We start from the raw sequence: 23,991 nt of genomic DNA, 5'->3' as shown, positions 1-23,991 counted from the left end.
TGATGGTGTAATCTATGAAACCCCTTTCATAATTACCACCATACTCTGATCAGAGATTTCAAACTACATACACATGATATCACATAGGATATCCATACCCGAAGGTAAGCGGTGAATCCCCGACTACAATGCATCGACTCCTATATGTTTCGACAGAACACCCAACCTTGCCACCTGATGACCCCTTGAGAGTCGGTAAACAAGTCAAAGTGTAGTGCTAGCACATAGAAGTCTCAATGTTGTCCCGGGTCATAAGGACTAATGGTGTACAACCATAAACTAGGACGTTTCCACTCGATAAGTGAGAACCACTTGGAAAGTCCTTTATGGAGGGTTGTTCAGTGCACTCTACAAGGAGCACCTATCTGCATGCTCGGACATCACAATGTCCCCTACCAATGAAACATGGTACTCACATCGCAGATACTAGTCTCGAACTCGAGCGGCCTATATCTTTCTTAGCGGCGGCTGAATCGACTAGGAACTGTTTAGAATATACAGTATTCAAAATATGAGTTTCATGATACTCATCATATGAGCATCTCATATTCTTTCTACTATTTGTATATTCAAGGACTTTATCTATGCAACTAGCATGGGTATACAGATAAAGAAGTGCCAAAATAATAATTTCAAATATTATTAAAATAAAGACTGTTCATACATAGAGTTTAAACATGAACCCTCGGCCAACACTTGGCTCGACGGGCACCTACTCTAACAATCTCCCACTTGCACTAGAGCCAACTACCCATATTCTTCAAACTCATCGATTCGCGATGCTTCTCGAATAATGGTCCAGGTAAAGGCTTAGTTAGTGGATCAGCAACATTATCTGCAGAGCTGACTTTGTCAATCGAGACATCTCCTCTTTCCACAATCTCTCGGAGGATGTGGTACTTTCTCAATACATGTTTGGACTTTTGATGAGACCTTGGCTCCTTTGCTTGAGCAATGGCTCCCGTGTTGTCACAAAACACCGGGACAGAAGCAACTCCATTAGGAATGACGCCCAACTCTTGGACGAAATTTCTTATCCAAACAGCCTCCTTTGCTGCAGCTGATGCAGCAATGTATTCTGCCTCAGTGGTGGAATCCGCTGTACTGTCTTGCTTGGAACTCTTCCAAGAGACAGCAGCACCATTGAGCATGAATATGAATCCAGATGTTGACTTCGAGTCATCGATATCGCTTTGGAAGCTAGAGTCGGTATAGCATTCCAATTTCAGTTCTCCGCCCCCATAGACCAAGAACAATTTATTGGTCCTTCTCAAATACTTGAGGATGTCTTTCACAGCTTTCCAATGTGGAAGACCGGGGTTCGATTGATATCTACTCACTACACTTAGTGCGAAAGCCACGTCAGGACGTGTAGATATCATCTCATACATGATGCTACCAATCGCAGATGCATACGGAATGCGTGTCATCGCCTCTATCTCTGCATCAGTCTTGGGAGACATAGACTTGGATAGGGACACGCCATGACACATTGGTAGATCTCCTCTCTTGGACTCATCCATCGAGAACCTCTTCACGATGGTATCAATGTATGTGGACTGGGTGAGACCAAGCAATCTTCTTGATCTATCTCTATAGATCTGTATTCCCAATACAAAAGATGCTTCACCCAAGTCATGCATCGAGAACTTACTCGCTAACCATATCTTAGTTGATTGCAACATTCCTACATCATTCCCAATGAGTAGAATGTCATCAACATACAGCACCAGGAATGTCACAGCACTCCCACTGACCTTTTTATACACACAGGGTTCCTCAGGATTATTAGTAAAACCAAACTCTTTGATTGTACTGTCGAATCTAAGGTTCCAACTCCTAGATACCTGCTTTAGACCATAAATAGATCTTTGAAGTTTGCATACCATATGCTCACTTCCGATCGATGTAAACCCTTCGGGTTGAGACATGTAAATCTCTTCCTTAATATCCCCATTAAGAAAGGCTGTCTTGACATCCATCTGCCATATCTCATAGTCATACCATGCAGCTATAGCTAGCAATATCCTTATGGACTTGAACATTGCAACTGGAGAAAAGGTTTCCTCAAAGTCAACTCCTTGTCTTTGAGTATATCCTTTTGCCACCAATCGCGCCTTGAAGGTCAATACCTTCCCATCCGCCCCAAGTTTCCTCTTGTAAATCCATTTACATCCTATGGGAATAATTCCCTCAGGTAGATCCACGAGATTCCACACTTGGTTTGAATGCATGGAATTCATCTCAGATTCCATCGCTTCAAGCCACTTGGATGAATCGACATCAGATAACGCTTCCTTGAAGGTCCTTGGATCACATCCATGGTTAGGCTCATCATGGCCTTCTTCAAGAAGCAGATCATACCTCATAGGTGGTCTCGAGACTCTCTCGGATCTTCTAGGAGCTTGTATCTCCTCTCTTGGCTCTTCGGGTGTGGGTTCTATAATTGTGGGTGTCTCTCGAACCTCATCGAGTTCTATCATCTCCCCTTTTCTATCCAATAGAAATTTCTTTTCCAAAAAGGTTGCATTCCTAGAAACAAACACTTTTGTTTCTTGGGGATGATAGAAGTAGTATCCAACCGAATTCTTTGGATATCCCACAAAGTAACATAAAATGGATCGACTATCCAATTTATCTCCCACTACCTGCTTCACATAAGCAGGGCACCCCCATATTCTAAGATAAGAATATTTGGGTGGCTTACCCATCCATATCTCATATGGTGTCTTATCAACTGCCTTTGTATGGACATTGTTCAACAACAGTGCTGCTGTCTCAAGCGCATATCCCAAAAGGATGGCGGCAACTCCGTGAACCCCATCATAGACCGAACCATGTCCATCAAAGTCCGGTTACGACGCTCCGAAACACCATTCAACTGTGGTGTAGCGGGCGGGGTCCACTGCGAGAGAATCCCATTCTCCCTAAGATACTCTTGGAACTCGGCACTCAAGTACTCACCACCTCGATCCGATCGAAGTGTCTTGATGCTTCGTCCCAACTATTTCTGTACTTCACTTCTGAATTCTTTGAACCTTTCAAAGGCTTCAGACTTGTATTTCATCAAATACACATACACATACCTCAAAAAGTCATCGGTAAAGGTGATGAAGTAGGCATGTCCATGCTTAGTGGTGATGCTAAGCGGACCGCACACATCGGTATGGATCAAATCCAATAACCCTTTGGCTCGTTCCACATGGCCCTTAAAGGGAATTTTGGTTATCTTTCCTTTCAGACATGATTCACAAGTCGTGAGAGCATTAATATCAGACATATCAAACATGCCCACTCCCACTAACTTGTTCATCCTTCTTAGGGAAATATGTCCTAATCGAGCATGCCATAATTGTGCCGAATTTAGAGTATCTTGTTTTCGCTTGTTTGTTGTTGTTATTGCTTGGACATTATTAAGTGGAATATCTTTCAATTTTAAGGTGTAGAGATCGTTTTCAAGTTCTCCAGTACCAATTAAACATTTATTCTTGTAAATGTTGCAAACACCTTTGCTAAATAAACAAGAAAATCCATCTTTATCAAGCATAGAAATGGAAATAATGTTTTTCACCAATTCAGGTACAAACAAAACGTCTCTTAACACTAACTTAAAATCATTGTTTAAATGCAAGCAAACATCTCCTACGGCCTTGGCAGCAACCCTTGCTCCATTGCCCATCCTCAAGAAGATCTCACCTTCTCTGAGCCTCCTACTTCTTCCCATCACCTGCAAATCATTACATAGATGTGAGCCACAGCCGGTATCCAATACCCAAGAAGTAGAGTTAATTGAAATGTTTACTTCAACATAGAACATACCATTTCCAGAACACTTTTGGGCAAGATATTCCCTGCAGTTACGCCTCCAATGTCCAGGCTTCTTGCAATGATGACAGATGTCAACAGTCTTGTCAGCCTTCACTGGTGTGGCTGCCACAACGGTACCCGAAGTCTGCCTCTTCAAGGGCACGTTCTTCTTGGGACGTTGGAAAGAACGCTTCTTTCCCTTCCCAGGTGGACCGGTCTTCGTACCAGATGAAGAGCCCACAAAAAGAATCGGCTTCTCTTTCTTGATGGTGGACTCAAAGGTCACAAGCATGTTCACCAACTCCTCAAGGGTCGGCTCCATCTTGTTCATGTTGAAGTTCAACACAAGAGGATCAAATGAGCTAGGCAATGACAACAGCAACACGTCGGTGGTCAGCTCCGAAGGCAACATCAAATCCATGCCAACGAGCTTGTCCACGAGCCCAATCAACTTCAGGCCATGCTCATGGACCAAGGCCCCATCTCGCATGTGCAAAGTGCATCAGCTCCTTGACGGTAGCATGCCTCAGAGGTCGAGTCTGCTCACCAAAGAGCTCCTTGAGGTGCAAATGAATGTCAGCAGCATTCTTTGCATCCTCAAAACGCCTCTGCAGCTCATCATTCATAGAAGTCTGCATATAACACCTGGTTTTCAAGTCATGGTCACACCAATCCTTGTAAGTCTGCAATTCCTCAGGAGTGCAGCTAGTCAGAGCCTCAACAGGGGGCGACTCAGTCAGTGTGTATGCAATCTTTTCCGAGTTCAAGACGATTTTCAGGTTTCTTAGCCAAGTGAGGTAATTAGGTCCGGTTAATACGTGTTTTTCGAGAATTATAGACAACGGATTGCGAATCGAAGACATTGTCAAATTTGTACTGAAAAGTAAAACAGATAAATGTTAATAACTATTTTAAAATATTTAGTAAGATATAAAGTATAGACTTTTACTTTATAAATTTTCGCTCCCACTGTTTTGACATTTTCACTACCCTCTAGTGAAAACGGGAAACTCCTTTCCTCAGTAGGTACGCAAGGTCCAATTAGCGAATTATGATCCCGAATAATATCAGTCAATCACAATCCCTAAAAGGTAGTTTCCAATTGCATCACCATGCAACCCTTTATGTAAACTTTTGTCTCACGTTTGATTAGGACCCAATAATATGACGTCATTCATCTTCACGTGTCAAGCCTTACCCATCGATGTTGAATCTTAATGGACGGTCGCCATGAGTTCCCCCAATAATATGAGCCGAAATCATGGGAGTTCCACGTAGTTCACATCACCATGTCAATGGATGTCACAGCTTTCCGGCACCTAGGGCCCCCCCAATAATATGAGCCGAGCCCCGAGCACGGGTAGCGTTCATCATGCACCTATTTTCGATGGAAGACATGGAAATTATAAACAAATTTATAATTCTCCTTTTCGGGCTTGATATTAATTTTGAATCTTATTCAAAATGAGGGTTTTTAATTTTGAAAGGTCTCAATCATTAATTTTATTTAAAAGCTTGTCATGTTTGATCGTATGTTTGTCGGATTCATGCAACTTTGTTATTATCATAATAATAACGCACATACTCATTATTTATAACATATCATGCATATATTATAAACAGTAAACAAAACAGAGATGATCAATCGCCCCAAAACTAATGGCCCGTGTGAGCTAAACACGGGCCTAGGTCCAATCCTAGGAAAATGCATGGGATGCAAATGCAACTATTACATTAGCTTCCAATATTTACATGTCTTCGATCTTCATAATCATCATGGCCACCATCTTCCAATCTTGATCATCCACTATACTAATATTTAAAAATAAATATCCATGGCAAATAGGGATACATCTCATGGGGGTGGGAACGGGCCATAAACCAAGCTCACTTTATAAATTGATAATTATTACAATCATTCAACACAAAATATCCTAGCATACACCTAGCAAATTGGGCTTGGGCTTTTGATCATCCTTCATGCATAATATCACATATCATACACCATCAATTAATTATCACAATAATTAATTGATCCAATATTATATATCTTGATCCAATCACTAACCGCCACGATTATAAACTAAATTAACAAAGTATACAAACACCTTTGTCTACTCTCTAATTAATTTATTTATAACCGAATTTCTTGCAAATCACAATTTACTATAAATAATTAAAGTCCAACTTCAATTATTTATTTCATGAGAAAATATTTGCAATTTTTGTAAATTTAAACTTAAGGGCCCAAAAAATCATTTTTCACCAAAAATATTTTGGCCCATTTAAATTTCACAAATATGTTAGCCATCCAATGGCCCAACAACTCAAGGCCCATGACACTTTGATATTTCAAAACACCTTTTGAAAAACCCTAGTCGTCATCGCCGTCGCCAGAGCTCCATCGCCGGATTCCGGCCAACATGCAAAAAAAAAAATTTATTTAAAAGATAGGGGCTGTTCGGGCAGCCCCTCAGGCTGCCCTTGCTGCCCGAAATGGGTAGCAACAAGCTGCCCGAATTTTCCCCAAAAATAAGCCTCGGTTTTGTTGCAAAAAATATTTCTCATGCGGTTAGAAATCGATCTAAATATAATATTATGTATATGCTACACAAACTAGTACCCTTAGCTCTGATACCACTTGAAAGAGGATCAATTTTAGGTGTTCAAATGCGCAACGGAAGTTCAAAAATCTTTTCAAGGCATGAAAACCGAAATTTTAAAGAAAATTTGAACACCTCATGTACTAGCATGTAACATATACAAAAATACAAACTATGACATTCATAGGGTGTTATGAAATTTAACCTATCAATCTCAAACATTGATGTAATGGCTCCAACCAAGTTGTAAACAACTTGGCTCTTCAAAGGCAAGACAAATCTACAAGCTCTCCTTGTTCTTGAGTCTTTCCTTAAAAATCAAGCCCACCACCAAACTTAAAAGATCCACCTTACACTTGCACTAGAAAATGTAGGGTATTTTTCTTTGAGAAGTATATGAATTCCTCAACCAAAAATGAAGAGAATTGGAGAGAAAATGTGTTGCAATTTTCGGCCAAGGGTATGAGAGGGAAGGAGTGAATGAGTTGTCTTGGTGTGTGAAAAAGTAGAGACCAACTTTAGCATGCCATGCAATTTTTTAATCAAAAGTAATCCTCAACTCTTCACCTCCTAAGCATGCATTCTTATTTGGGCTTGTAACAATTACAAGGCCCATGGACTTTAGTTTAATTGTCTCAAATAAATTTGAGACACATTAAACCTTACTTGATTTTACTCAAGCCCACTAGTCTAATAATTATTTCTAATTGGGCTCTACATGACCCAATATGATTTAATTAATTCAACACTTGAATTAATTTAATTGTTCGGACTCTACTAGGCCCACTAGTTTTTAATTAATTCAACACTTGAATTAATTTAATTTAGTCCATAATAATGTTAATGAAAATCACAATTCCCAAATACATTATTTATTTGGCAAACATTTAATTTAAGAACACATTCATAAATTAAAAATTACATTTCCCTCATAGAAGTCATACTTCTATTTTTCCTCAAGCTTATAAACTCCTTTATAAGCCGTTCAACACATTGAACTATTTTACTTCTCAACGAGATCTAGAAAGCTAGTACTTGTATGGCCCTCAATGGTTCATTGATACAACTAGCAGTGGGTTCACATCTCCATATGATTCGGACTAAACATGTCCTTATACGAGCATATCACAATTGCTCCATTCTTAATTATCAACTCCTTGATAACAAGAACGTCAGAACTCAAGTCTGATAGTACCCAACCAATCATGTTAAACGCCTAGCAGCATCGCTTACATGATTCCCTAGGTATCAAATGATAGTGCCTGCAAGAACCATTCAATTATGGTTAGCGTACAGTACGGTCCCTTCAACTCATATATCCCGATCGATTCGACAACCATTTGTATATCGAGAGCTGTCAATGAATCGATACTATGTGTCATGTTGTAGTTGCATCGATGGTGTAATCTATGAAACCCCTTTCATAATTACCACCATACTCTGATCAGATATTTCAAACTACATACACATGATATCACATAGGATATCCATACCCGAAGGTAAGCGGTGAATCCCCGACTACAATGCATCGACTCCTATATGTTTCGACAGAACACCCAACCTTGCCACCTGATGAACCCTTGACAGTCGGTAAACAAGTCAAAGTGTAGTGCTAGCACATAGAATCTCAATGTTGTCCCGGGTCATAAGGACTAATGGTGTACAACTATAAACTAGGACGTTTCCACTCGATAAGTGAGAACCACTTGGAAAGTCCTTTATGGAGGGTTGTTCAGTGCACTCTACAAGGAGCACCTATCTGCATGCTCGGACATCACAATGTCCCCTTACCAATGGAACATAGTACTCACATCGCAGATACTAGTCTCGAACTCGAGCGGCCTATATCCTTCTTAGCGGCGGCTGAATCGACTAGGAACTGTTTAGAATATACAGTATTCCAAATATGAGTTTCATGATACTCATCATATGAGCATCTCATATTCTTTCTACTATTTGTATATTTAAGGACTTTATCTATGCAACTAGCATGGGTATACAGATAAAGAAGTGCCAAAATAATAATTTCAAATATTATTAAAATATAAACTGTTCATACATAGAGTTTAAACATGAACCCTCAGCCAACACTTGGCTCGACGGGACACCTACTCTAACAAGCTGGACCACAGCCGCACCAAGGTTCGACTAGACTCGGTCCAAGGTCCTGGCCCTATCATTGCCATGTCCAGAAGGTAATAGTCGGCTAGTGGTGGAAGGCTCGAGGGGCAGGAGGTAGCCATGGCCTTAGCAAGATTTTAGGGCTCGGTTGTGTGCAGGCCGTGCGCATGGGTGGTTAGGCTGGCTGAGACTGGTCCAGGTTGGTCAGTGTGGGTCCAGGAGGGTAGGCTATGGTATGGGCATGGTTTTTTTCAAAGTGGCTCGAGGGTGGCTCGGGTTTTTGGATGGGCGAGGCTTGGTATGGGGAAAAAAAGGCTCGTCTAGGGCCAGGTTAAGGAAAGGGGTCTGAACCTTGGTCCTTGGTAGGTAGTTCATGGTTCACATGGGTAAGATAGGTTCGTAAAAGTCATGTTTCAATTCGGGAGAAAAATATTAAGTTTTGAATTTATTAGGGTTCAAAACGCTTCACAATTTAGTTATTAAGTTATTAAATAGAAAGACTCGGGTTTACGTCTAAGAAAATATTAGAAGTCAAATTTAAGCTTATATGATGGTTCGGGATAGGATTCGAGGCAGTAAAAGTAAGAAAAAATCAAAAACGGGAAATTTGATGTCCAGGGGTTAAATGGTCATTTTACGTCTCGGGTAGTGAAAATGGTCTGGCAGTGTCCCGAGGAATTATAATACATGATAAATGGTTTTAAAATGATTATGGTGAATTTATGAGGTTTTTATGATAAATGCTAAAGTTGTACGATTTGCCCGAAATGCTATTTTCACGGTTTTTTTAAGGACAAGATATTTTATAATAAAATTAAAGGAAAAATATTTTGAAGGATGAGAATTGATTGTGACACAGAGGATATGTAGGGGATCCGTTTTAAGAAAAAACATTGAAGTTACGGGTAGGGAATCCGTTTTAAGAAGGAAATGTGACGAGAATTGCTGACTCCCTGCCCCAGATACTTGGTTTATAGATTGATCAATCGAACAGAGACTGAAGGATAAAGGATATTCACTTTCAAGGATCAAACTTCTCTCAAAATAATATACGATGATGAAAGTATTCATGATTTAATGATTTATAAATTATTTATGCTTACAAGTTTTATGCCAGCTTATTTTAAATAAAAATATGATTTTTAAATGCATGTGCATGTATACGTATTATTTGGTATTTACGATTTAGATGTGCTGAGTCATTAGACTCACTAGGTTTGAATGGTTACAGGTGAGGATGATTTTGAGGAAGGCGCTGATGCTTGAGTGGATTGGGCCCAGCAGTACACTCCCGTATCTATTTTCCGCGTTTACTTAGTATTTAAAATTTAAGAAATTTTTTGAGGAATATTTCATGGAAATTTTATGTTTAATTTTGAAGTTCGAATTGTTGTATTATTTTAAGTCGGCTTACATTTTATGATTAACTATTTATGGACTTTTATGCATTTTATATTTTAAATATTAAAATATTTAGGTAATGATGGTTTCGAATTTCAAGAAAATGTTATATAAAAAAAATCCCTAGCATTTATTAAATTTTAAAGTTAAAAGTAAAATATGTTTCAGTATCCTTGCTGAGGAACTCGAGTAATCCATATTTTCTGCTGAATGGTGATCATCCAGGTCTTATTCTTGTATCACATCCACTCTCTTGCTCGAATTATAACACTTGGAGCAGAGCTATGGCCATGGCATTTACTGCAAAGATTAAACTTAGTTTTGTTGATAATACTGTAGTATGTCCTTCACTCGATGATCTCTTGTATGGTGCTTGGATTCGCTATAACAATATGATCACTTCATAGATTTTGAAAGTTGCTGGTGAAATTGTCAATAGTCTCATGTATATGTCGACTTTTTGTGTGGTTGGCTTGATCTGAGTGATTAGTTTCAAAGGAGCAATGCGTTGCGGATTTATCAAATTAAGAAGTTACTTAGTGCGGTCTTAATCAAGGATCTCTGAATGTTAATTCATATTACACAAAATTACGAACACTTTGGGATGAATTGAAAGATTATTAATCTATTTCAGTGTTCCATTGTGGATCGGTGAAATATTGGGTGAATTATCATAGTCAAGAGTGTGTTCTAAAATTCCTAATGGGAATGAATGACTCATATCCACAAGTATGTGCACAAATATTGATGCTCGATCCTCTTCCTAGCATTGCTAAGATATTTTCCATCGTGGTTCAGGAAGAGAGACAAATGTCTATTACATATTGTGTTTCCTAATTAGATGTGAACAATTCATTTGTCACGAATGCATCCACTGTTGTGGGTCTTGCCAAGAAGTTTCCGAATTCCAAAGACAAAAGTGATAAAATCTGTTTTCATTTCAACTATACCAATCATATAGTAGATAAATGCTACAAGTTGCATGGTTTTCCTCTTAGACACCCCGAGTTTGGGTGAAAACCACCTTTCGAGAAGGCACAAGGTTATCAAACTTATACTGCTCTAGACCTTACTTCGAGTGCTAGTGTCGATTGTCTCACTCCTGGTCAGTTTAACCTACTTATTGAACTTTTGAGCTCCAAAATTCAGACAAAGAGTACTTCACTTTGGAATGACAACAGCAAGAGTCATCACTGTCTTGCTTCAATGGTATTTTCTCTATATTCAACTCTCTTTTGTGCCATTCAACGCCTGGATTGGGTAATAGATACAGGGACCACACATCACATATGTTGTTCCATGTCCCTCTTTACCACATTCAGGCCAATTAATTCCAAAGTGATCCTTCCAAACAATTTATCTATCGGTGTCAACTTCTGTTCAGTAGAAAAAATGAGCTAATTCTTCATGATGTTTTGTATGTGCCACGGTTTCAATTCAATTTACTTTCCATCACTTCTCTCACTAAATTTTTTTCATGTTCAATATACTTTCTTTCTGATTTTTGTCAGATCAAGGATACCAACCAAGCCGAGGTTATTGGGATGAGTAACCGTGTTGGAAATATAGATGTGCTAAGCAACTTTGGGGATGTCTCTTCTCCAATAGCTTATGATACCTCTAGTAATCTTTGATATATGTGGCATTTCTGCATGTGACACACTTTATAACTTTCTATCTTAGATAAACACTTAGGTTCTACTTCTGTAAAATAAAATCACGTACCTTGTTCAATTTGTCATTTTTCAAAACAAAGAAAATTGTCCTTTGTTTCTCAAAATAATGTTTTTGAAGTGCCTTTTCAGCTTTTGCATATTGATGTTTGGAGTCTTTTTATACCTGTTTCGATTGAGGGTCTTAAGTATTTGCTCACCATAGTGGATGACCACTCTCGTTTCACTTGGACGTACATGTTAAAAGCAAATTATGATGTCTGTCACATTTTTCCTTTCTTTATAAAATGGAACACACTCAATTTGGTGCCAAGATTAAAGGGATTTGGAATGACAATGCTCCAAACTTAATTTCACAAATTTCTTTAATTAAAAGGGGACTATTCACTTTCATTCATGTGTTGAGAGACCATAACATAATTCTGTTGTTGAGCAAAAGTATCAACATATCCTGAATGTGGCTAGAGATCTTCTTTTCCAATCTAACATGCCCCTGGTTTGTTGGCCAGATTTTATTCTTACATATGTTTACCTGATAAACCATACTCCTTCAACATTTTTTGCAATAAAATGTTCTTTGAGTTGTTGCATATTAAATTTCCGTCATATTCTCACTTGAAAGTCTTTGGGTGTTTATGCTATGCTTCAACTCTTAATCCTCTTGAGACAAATTCTCTACCCTAGCCATTAAATTTGTGTTCATGGGTTATCCACCAGGTTACAAAGCTATAAGTTGTTGAATTTGGAAACTAATAAGTCGTTTATCTCACGGGATGTTATTTTTCATGAACATTCATTCCCTTTCAATGGCATTCATTCCTTTAATTCATCTTCATATATCTGTTCTGATAGTGTTTTTCCAACTCATATTTCCTCATCAACCATTCCAAATAACTTGTAAAACTATACTAGGTCCAATCGTACCATTCCAAATAAGCTTAGCATGGCTTGGTTCGGCTGGGGCCAGGGCTAGCTAGGGTCAGGTATGAGTCGAGTGAAGAGTCCTGACCAGGGGCTGGGGAGGAGTCCTAGCAAGCTAGGACTCCACCCGAGAATTTGATAGGGAAGTGCGCGGGTGATCAGCTGGTGCAAGGAGGAAGTTGCTCGGCCAGAGGGCTCTAGGCTAGGCTAGGCTAGGTCCTTAGGATCCTAAGAAGGTGCATCTTCTTTTCGGTAGCTCATCACATAAGAACTCCAAAGTTAAGCGTGCTTGACTTGGGGCAATTCTGGGATGGGTGACCTCCTGGGAAGTTTCCTAGGGTGCGTGTGAGTTAGGACATAAGCACGTTGGAAAGACTCGTCTTGGTACAGTGAGGATAGTCGTCGAATCTGGGGCGTTACAGTTGGTATCAGAGCCGACCTCTCCTAGTACGGTGTGGTTCGAGGACGAACCAAGCGGAAGCTGGTGAGCATGTGAGGCCCGGGGCCGAAGAGGGCGGGGGGTGATCGCCGGTGCCATGAGGTTACACGGACAATGAGCGGCTTCTGGCAAGCTTCTAGGTGGAGGGAACATGAATGAACCGATCCCACACCGAATGAGAGGGATTCCGAGACTGTTCAATGTAATGGACTGTACAGTTGAAGAGGGCTTAAAAGATTTGATATGTACTACTCATATCAAGAAGGTGCATCTTCTTTTCGGTAGCTCATCGCATAAGAACTTCCAAAGTTAAGCGTGCTTGACTTGAGGCAATTTTGGGATGGGTGACCTCCTGGAAAGTTTCCTAGGGTGCGTGTGAGTGAGCACATAAGCACGCTGGAAAGACTCGTCTTGATACAGTGAGGACAGTCGTCAAATCTGGGGCGTTACAAGGTCCAACCGTACCATTCATGCCCCACGTCATCTTCGTGATTACCATTGTTTTATTGTTGCATCCACTCTTCCTTACATAGCAGCATACCCTTTGTGTAAGGTCCAAAATGCGATAACGTAATCCAACTGCATTCAAATCTAGGAAAAATAGAAAATGGTTAATTAAATTGTTTTAACTACATGAAGTAATTATGGTAGGCATATTTACATGTGTAAAAAGTTGTTTCTTACTAGAATGCATAAAACTGTGTTTTAAAGGTTATTCGAGACGCATTGCGGAACGGAGACCGGGGACTACGAAAAGAAAAATATTTTATTAAATGATTATTTTTTATTATTTAATATAGGGTATTTTCGAAAATGGTGCTTTTTGAGATTTTTTTACGCGTCGAGTCGTATTTTAACCAGCAATCAATTTTTGACGAAAATATAGATGGAGGATCGACTAATATTTTCGAAAAGTATCATAAACAAATATTTTAATTACTATCTAATAGGCCTAATGAACATATTATACTATGTTATTGGACCTAAACATTTGCCATGGTATTTTATATTAAACTAGTGTTTGAAAACCCTAAACTCCTACATAAAACACACACGCATATATCAGAAAAAAGCATTAGGACTCTCCATCAATAGCCCAACATGAACACACACGCCACTTCAAGCTTATTCACATGGGTTTTGAAGAAAAACACAGCAAGTCTCGTCCCTCTCCATCGACGTTCTTCACATCGCAAATTGTTTTCGTGCGTGAAATACGCAAAGACACGCCTTAATCTTCCTTCAATCATCATTCATACCATATTATATGTGTTAAAACATGTGTGCATGAAAACATGATTCACTTTCTTTATTTTCGTTTTTATGGCAAAACATGAACAAAACTTGAGTTTTTATGTTTCTAAACTCTTGCTTACAATGCACAAAACGTCTTCAATGATAGGGATACGGGAAGGGACATTTTTCAACATTTTGAAGGGTCCTTAAGTGAATGTTTAAAGGCTGGAAAGGAGAGGGCAAGAGGATAAAAGAAAATTGGGTTTCTATGGGCTAGGGTTTTCGGCTAGTATTTCCTAGAGGGGCACAGCTCTTAGCTGCTGTAAGGTGACATCCAAGGGTCCTAATAGGGTTGAGTCATGGCCTTATAGGGATAAAGGGGTGGCTGATACAAGGGAAGGGTGGACCCGTGAGCTTAGGGGCACGCAAGCAATGCAAGGGATCGGGTTTGGGGGGCTATGGTTCTAGGTCCTTTAAGCTTTGTCTAGAAACGTCCCTATGATTCATTCATGGTCCTAGGATGGTCAACTAGGGTCTGGACATGGTGGTTAAGGGCTAGAGTCGAGGGATATAAAGGTTGATCAAGCTAGGGTTTTGAAGCTAGGGCAAGGAAAGTTCATTAGCTGTTATAGGCTTGTTCGAGGGTTCTAAATGCGTTGATTTGGGTTGTATAGGGTGTGGTTAGGTGCTAATAAGCTATGGTTCAAGTTTGGTAAGGTTTGGTTAAGTTTCGTGTCAATCCGGGTTAAAACCGAGACGAACGTTTAAGTTTAAAACGAATCGGAAAATTAGTTGAGGAGCGTAAGTTTACATCTAAGAAATATTTATGGTGTATTTTAAGGTGTTATGTTAAGTTTGGATGGATTTGGGTCGTCGTTTTAAGGTGCAAGGGTAAATTGGGAAAGTTAGGGTTTCAGAGGCAAAACAGTCATTTTACACCTGAAATATGTTAGACGTTCTGGCAGTACCCTGAATGCTGTAATGAATGTTAAAATGTTTATTTTAAATTTTTATGGACTTAAATGATAAAACTTTAATGCTAAAAGACGTGTTGCATGCTTTGACATCATTATACTCACATGCATCGATCGCACCTAATGAGTCTATTGACTTAGCAAACCTTAACAAAGATGATGGAGGACTTGATGGTTGAACTAGCTGGATTGATGATGCTCAGAACCCGATGACCATTGCTAGTTTTCCGCATTAAGATTAATTATAAGATTTTATGGCGTTATGTTTTTGAGTGGCTTTGAGAGATATAAGAGTTTATGCTTTATTTTAAAAAAATTGCTAGTTTTAGATTTTGGTTTGCGGTTTATGATTTTTTTTTTTCATATAATTTTTTGGATTTTTAAATAATTAGTTAGTGAGTTGATTTTAAATGGCAAATTATATATATGTATAGTATTTTCGGCCAGATTTGAAGGGAAAGAAACAAAATTTAGTACATTTTAAAGAAAAATGAGTAGAAGACGTTTCAGTTGGTATCAGAGCAATGTTCTTCTAAATGGTTGCGCCACTGCTGTTTCAAAAAGCTCAGTCGTCAAGCCTCAAGTCTGTAAATTTAAATGCTTTAAATAATTTTAATGATGGCAGCTGCATATTTACATGGTTTATATGCTTAAGTTATATGTTTAAATGCTTTTGAAAGTTAATTGGCATTTATGTTTAAGTTGATCGATGAGTGGTTCTTATAAGCTAAATGGCTAGAAGCTTGAATTTAATTGCATGTTCATTACGTTTAGAATTTAGAATACGTTAAGATAAAATTCCTCCTAGACGCGCACCTAGTACCGATATACAGACTGATACTCATGAGGATTGCATTGCTTAGATCGAAAACTATGAGGCTAAAATGCAACAATTGAGAACTTGAGGGTGTAAATGCACCACGCCGAGAATTCAAGGGCTAATCGGTAATTTTAAGAAGTCCAGGGACTGAAATTGAGATGACCGAAAGTTCTTTGCTGAAATCTAGAATTTTCAAAAATTCAAGGACTAAATGGCAAAGTTTGAGAATTTCAGGGGCTGTTTGCGAATTCTAGAAAGCAAGGAATATTTTCGTAATTGAATTTGTTGTTCAGTACTGCGTTTCATCCTCAAACTGATGATAAGTCTGAAAGGGTGATCCAAATTTTTGAGGATCTACTCCGAGATTGTGTGATCGACTTCCAAGGATGTTGGGAACCTAAGTTACCTCTAGTGGAGTTCACCTATAACAATAGCTATCAATCATTTATAGGAATGGCTTCTTACGAGGAACTTTATGAAGGAAGTGTAGATCACCTATGCATTGGGACGTGGTTGGTGAAAGAGGAGAATTTGGTCCGGACTTAGTTAAGCAAACAGCAGAGCTAGTAGTCAAAATCCGAGATAGGATTAAGACTACACAAAGCCGACAAAAGAGCTACGTTGATAAGCGACGAAGGGAGTTAGAATTCGCAGTAGGTGATCATGTGTTTGTGAAAGTAGCACCTATGAAGGGTGTTATGAGATTTGGCAAGAAAGAAAAACTCAGTCCGAGATTCGTTGGACCATTTGAAATTCTGGAAAATATTGGAACATTAGCTTATAGAGTGGCGTTGCCACCGACGCTAGCTGGAGTGCATAATGTGTTCCACATCTCGATGCTGCGAAAGTACATGTCGAATCCTTTACATGTTATGAATTATGAGCCCCTGCAGTTGACTCCAAATATGTCATACGAGGAACGACCTATACAAATTCTGGATAAGCAAGAAAGAAGGCTTCGAAAGAAATTTATTCAAATGGTCAAAGTCAAGTGGCTTAATCATTTAGAGGAGGAAGCTACTTGGGAAATGAGAGGGACATGAGGAATCGCTACCCGGAGACATTCGGTAAGTTTTAATTTCGAAGACAAAATTTCATTTAAGAAAGGGAAGAATTGTAAGGTCCAAAATGCGATAACATAATTCAACTACATGGAAATCTAGGGAAAATGAAAAATGATTAATTAAATTATTTTAATTACATGAAGTAATCATGGTAGGAATGTTTACATGTGTAAAAAGTTGTTTCTTACTAGAATGCATAAAACTGTGTTTTAAATGTTATTCGAGACGCGATCGAGCAACGGAGACCGATGACCACGAAAGGAAAAATATTTTATTAAATGATTATTTTTAATTATTTAATATATGGTATATTTTATATGGTATTTCAAAAATGGTGATTTTTGAGGTGTTTTTACACGTCGAGTCGTATTTTAAATCGGCAATCGATTTTTGACGAAAATAGAGACTTTTTGGAGGCTCGGTTAATATTTTCGAAAAGTATCCTAAACAAAATATTTTAATTACTATCTAATGGGCCTAATGGACATATTATTCTAGGTTATTGGATCTAACCCTTTGCCATGGTATTTTATATTAAAACTAGTGTTTGAAAACCCTAAATTCCTACACAAAACACACGAACACATCACACAAAAGCACTAGGACTCTCCATCAACAGCCCTACACGAACACGCAGTCCACTTCAAGCTTAATCACGTGGGTTTTGAAGAAAAACACAGCAAGACCCGTCTTTCTCCGTCGATGTTCTTCGCATCGCAAATTGTTTTCGTGCGTGAAATACGCGAAGGCACGTCTTAATCTTACTCCACTCATCGTTCATACCATATTATATGTGTTAATACATGTGTGCATGAAAACATGATTCACTTACTTTTATTTTCGTTTTTATGGCAAAACATGAACAAAACTTGAGTTTTTATGTTTCTAAACTCTTGCTTATGATGCACTAATAGGCTGCCATGATAGGGCTATGGGAAGAGACGTTTTTAACATGTTTAAGAGTCCTTAGGTGTATGTTTAAAGGCTGGAAAGGAGATGACAAGAGGATGAACGAAAATTGGGTTTCTATGGGCTAGGCTTTTCGGCTTGGATTTCCTAGAGGGGCACGGCTCTTAGCTACTTTAGGGTCACGTCCAGGGGTCCTAATAGGGTTGAGTCATGGCCTTATAGGGATCGAGGGGTGGCTGGTAATGGGAAGGGTGGAGTCGTGAGCTTAGGGGCGTGCAAGCCATGCAAGGGGTTAGGTTTGGGGGCTGTGGTTCTTGATCCTTTAACTTGGTCCATCAACGTCCCTAGGGTTCATTCATTATCCCAGGATGGTCAAATATGGTTTAGACATGGTGGTTAAGGGCTGGAGTCGAGGGATATGTCGGTTGATCAAGCTAGGGTTTCGAACCTAGGGCAAGGAAAGTTCAGTAGCAGTTATAGGCTTGTTTGAGGGTTTTAAATGCATAGATTTGGGTTGTATAGGGTATGGTTAGGTGCTAATAAGATATGATTCAAGTTTGGTTAAGTTTCGAGTCAATTCGGGTTAAAACCGAGACGAACATTAAGTTTTCAAATGAATCGGGACATTAGTCGAGGAGCATAAATTTATTCCTAAAAAATATTTATGGGTGTATTTTAAGGTGTTATGTTGAGTTTGGATGGATTTGGGTCATCGTTTTAAGATCCAATGGTAAATTGGGAAAGTTAGGGTTTAAGGTATTAAACGGTCATTTTACACCTGAAAGATGTTAGACGTCCTGACAGGGCCTTGAATGCTATAATGAATGTTAAAATATTTATTTTGAATGTTTATGGACTTTTATGAAGAAACGTTAATGTTAAAAGACGTGTTGCATGCTTTGTTTAAAAGAAAAATATATATATATATATATATATATATATAAATACACGCATAAATTTTTACAAGTGATAAGAGGTTGAAGGGCATGACTTGACTGCGACTGATACGATGGTATGATGATATGTAAGGCCAAAGTTCAGTTGACAGGTGAGAGTGTCGATGATGTCCTCACCGCCTGGTACCATAGTTATACGTAGATGGATCCTTCAAACTACATTTAATACGAAAGTCACAACTAACGATCTGAATTCAATAAAAAAAACATATACGTATATGATGAAAGACAATGTTAGTGATGAAAAGAAAAAGGTTTAAAGATATGCATGTTCATGAAAAGCTATATTATTAAAATTATATTTCACTGTTGCTTGTTAATATATATATATATATATATCTTGGTTAAGGTTTCCTGAGTCAACAGACTCAATAGGTGTGATTGATGTAGATGAGCATGATGTTGTTGATGATGGAGAATTTGATGTTTGAACTAGCTAAACTTATGGTGCACATAACCCGAGAATCTTTGTCAGTTTTTAACATTAAGGTTGAGTATAAGATTTTATGATGTTATGCTTTTGAGTGGCTTTGAGAGATTTAAGAGTTTATGCTTTATTTTAAAAATGCTTGATATAGGTGGATTTGACTTGTTTTTCATGTCATGTTATGTCCTATTGTATTGCATTTGTTCGTTTAGATTGCATGTATTTTGGATTGTTTTGGCATAATTTATGTTTTCTTGTTGCTCATTGGAATCTTGATTGAAAATGCAAGATATTTATGAATAAACTGAAGAAAATGCATCATGTGCGAGAGACTTCCGCCCGGGCGCACATTTATGTCCGCCCGGGCACCTGCAAGGTGTGAGAAAAAGATTTTTTTGCAAGAGTCATCCGCCCGGGCGGAAACTTATGTCTGCCCGGGTGTCTGCCTGGGCGCATCAAAGAAAAATTGAAATACAAGATTTGCGCAAGTCATCCGCCCGGGCGAAAACTTATATCCGCCCAGTTTCCGCCCGGGCGCGTTTTATTTTTGGAAAGATTTGTTGTCGATCTTTTTCCTGAAATTCGGAAGGAGGCTGATAGGGGGGGACGTTTTTGGAAGATTTGGGGGGATTATTCAGCAGAAAATAAGACGCTAGAGATAGAAAAGTTTGGAGAATTTTCTTGGAGTTGAAGATTCGAGATTTCTGAGCATAGTTCTTCGCAGATCTCGTCTTGTCTAGTATTTCTTGTTTAGTATTCATTGTTTAAACATTGTTCCGTTTACTTTTACTATGAATTCGAGTAGCTAACTTTAAATATTTGTTGGGATTTAAGGGGATCCTCCCCCGAACTTTGATTTAGTTAATTTATATTTTTGTTTTTGTTTTATTCTTGAGTGTGCTACTGTTTTTCATTATGTTGTTAGAGCGTAGCTAACTTTAACAACGTTTTATATTGCGAGTGAGTTCAAGAGAATAGATTGTGATAAGAACGAGTAGCATAGTCCGTGGATCTACAATTTACAGATACATATGAAATTGGATACGCACCGATAGCCATAGTCTGGTAGGACGAAACTAGGGGATTTCATAGATCGACATACGATTCACTCTTGATAAATAATTAAAGACATTTAATTACTTCATTGAGTAGAGTTAGTTAGGCATAGCTCGAGAGGGAGTGTTCAATCGAATAGGAAATCCTGTCGGAAGCATAAATCACTATCGAACGAATTAATCAATTAACAATGGGTAGGTTAACTTTAACAAGGGGTAGGTTAACTGAAATTTTCAACAAATTCATTTCTTATTGAATTTTAATTAACCATTCTAGATATTTTATCTCATTATTTAATTCCTGAACTTTTTTATTTGCATGTTTATTGGAGCATAGTAGTCATAAACAACCATTCAAATTTCATTGCTAAAGATTTTATAACTGGAAATAATAATTGTCAAATACAGTCTCCAGTGGAACGATACTCGTACTCTCGTACATTATACTATTATTTGACATCGTGCACTTGCGATTAATTTTCGAGCATAAAAATCATATTTTTCTTAAGGATTCCACAGTGCAAGTTTTGCTCGATTAATGCTAGTTTTAGGTTTTGGTTTACGATTTATGATTTTATGTTTTGGATACGTTCTTTTGGATTTTTAAATAACTATTTGGTGAGTTGATTTTAAATGGAGAATATATATATATATATATATATGTATGTATGTATAGTATTTTCGGCCAGATTTGAAGGGGAAGAAACAAAATTTAGTACATTTTAAAGAAAAACGAGTAGTAGACGTTTCACTTCGTCCTTTTTTCTTAGTTCCCACGGAATTTGCCCTTCCTTTTCTGTCTTTTTCAACAATAATTCTTATGTCCTTGAACCAGAATACTATTCTCATGCTGTCGTTTTTCCTTAGTTGAGAAAATCAATGGTTGATGAACTCTATGCCTTAGAAGCCAATGGCACTTGGTCCATTATCTCCTTCACATGAGGAAAGTTTGTTATTAGATGTTGTTGGATTTACAAAGAAAAATTCTCTTCCAATGGTTCCCTGCAGTGCTACAAAGCACGTTTAGTTGCTAAATAGTACACGCGACAGGAAGGCATCGACTTCCTTGAAACATTCTCTCAAGTTGCCAAACTTGTGACTGTTAAAATTTTGTTGGCTTTGGATTCTGCCTGAGGTTGGTTCTTGCTTCATCTTGACATTAATAATGATTTTCTTCATGGTGATCTCTCGGAGGAAGTTTTTTTGTCTCTATCCCAAGAGTATTGTAGAGAGGGGGAGATTCTACTAACACGTGTTTGTAAACTTCACAAATCCATAGGCATTGGTTTTCTACAATCTCATGCAGAGTAGTTTTTGTCGCTCTACTAGTTTATGTTGATGACATTGTTATTGCCACCAATTGTAAGAAGGCAGCAAATGAGTTGAAGGCATATCTTGACAGCGAGAATTGAAGTACTTCTTGGGAGTAGAAGTGGCTATATCTCAACGTGTCAACATGTCATCTCAATTTGTCAGCGGAACTATACTTTAAAGTTGCTTTCTGAAGCAAGACTTCTTGGCTGTAAACCGAGATCCACTCCTATGGATACAAAAACACATAACTTTTTCTTGATGACGGGGAGTTAATATCTAATCCCACCACATATAGAAGATTGATTGGTCGCTTTCTATATCTCACAATCACTCGTCCTGACTTGACTTATGTTGTGAACAAGCTAAGTCGATATGTTTATAAGCATCACACATCTAATATGGAAGCAGCATTGAATGTTCTGAAATATATAAAAGGAACAATTGGACAAGGCTTCTTCAATAAGAATGCATCGGATTTGAAGTTTAAATTCTTTTTGGACAGCAGATTCGGGTTCATGTTTGGACACACGAAGATTAGTTATAGGATTTTGTGTTTTTTTTGGTGAGTCTTGGTGTATTGACGATCGAAGATGCAACAAACAATCTCAAGATTTTCTGTTGAGGTTGAATACATGTCTATGGCAGCAGCAACATGTGAGATTTTGTGGATCAGGGCATTTCTTAAAGATCTTGAAGTTAAAAGTGATGAACCATCGGTGCTATTTTGTAGCAGCCAAGCTACTATACATATTGGCTCCAATCCTGTGTTTCATGAATGAGCTAAACACATTGACTGTCATATTGTTCGTGAACAAGTGCAAGTGAAAGCTATTAAGTTGATGCATGTTTCCTGTTAATTGCAACTAGCATATTTTTTCACAAATCCATTGTTCTCCTCGCGTTTTAAAGATTTGCTAGTCAAGATGGGAGTGCACAACATTCACTCAATTCTTGAGGGAGGTTTTAAAAATAAGAGATCAAGTGAGCTGCTTATGTGGAGCTTGTGTGTAATGATAATCATCAATATAGTGAGAGTATTAGTTGACACTGTATAAATAAGTTGTACATTTCTTGACTAATATATTTTTATGTCATTTGTAAAATTTTCTGCATCTTTAGCTCTGCATCTTTCTTCATTAATGGAAATGGTTTCTTCTTCTAATATATATTTATATTATTTTCCAAATCTTAATTGGAGATGGCTTGTTTCTCCAAAATTCAAGAAGATTCTCAATACCACATTCATTTTAAGGGGAAAAAAAGGCAAGGAGTTGGAGAGGAAAAGAGATGGGGCTAATTGAATCATAATACCATCATTGCATTCTTCATACCCATGTTGGGAAATTATCCCGAAACGATTCCGATCACGATGATAATAGCACCCAAAAAATACGGAATAAAATAACCAACAAGAACACAAAGATTTACGTGGTTCACCCAATATAGGCTACGTCCACAGAGCACTGCAATTTTTATAATTGGAAGAAATATTACAACAAGTGTATACACCAATACACTCAATATTTCTCACTCTCAAACCCCCGAGTATACCGAGAAAATAATTTCTCTAACTCACACAAGAGAATTCCTGCACTCAAGAAAAAATACACTCTTTTTTTCTATGCACTCTCTTTTTATCAATGATGAAAAGCTTTTGATTTTGGGATACAATAACTGAAGGAATTGAGCTCTATTTATAACTAAAGCCCTCAATCATTTTTGTAAACTTTCCGATGTGGAATTTCAATTTATATTAATTTATTTAATGTGTGGGCCCTACCTCATTAATAAATCTCACCTAACAATTCTCCCACTTGAAAACTTGATTCCAATCATGTTTTCACACCATCAGTGCAGCAGCTCATACTTCCTTTGTTAGTCCAGGAGACCAACTGAAGTCAAACACAATTTCAGTTTTTCAATAATAACAGCCTTCGTGAGCATATCAGCTGGATTCTTGCTTCCAGGAATCTTATCAAGCTTCAAGACTCCATTCACCCAATCTCTAAGGATCTTCATTCCAAGGATTTGTTTTGCAGCACCCAAATTTTTCAAAGCAAATTCCTTTGATAACACTTTCTCAAGTTTATCAATCTCCTCCAGACAAGCTCCTGCTATCAACATATCATATACATATATCAGTAGTATGATATAATAACCATCAAGCTTCACATAACAACAGTGATCAGCCTGATACCTCCGAAAACCATCATTATTCATTACACCATCAAACTTCTTGTACCACTGTCTTGGAGCTTGTTTGAGACCATA

The sequence above is a fragment of the Primulina tabacum genome, chromosome 16 (assembly GCF_025594145.1).
Source record: "Primulina tabacum isolate GXHZ01 chromosome 16, ASM2559414v2, whole genome shotgun sequence".
NCBI lineage: Eukaryota > Viridiplantae > Streptophyta > Magnoliopsida > Lamiales > Gesneriaceae > Primulina > Primulina tabacum.
The sequence above is the reverse complement of the archived record's forward strand: the minus strand, read 5'-3'. Positions refer to the sequence as shown.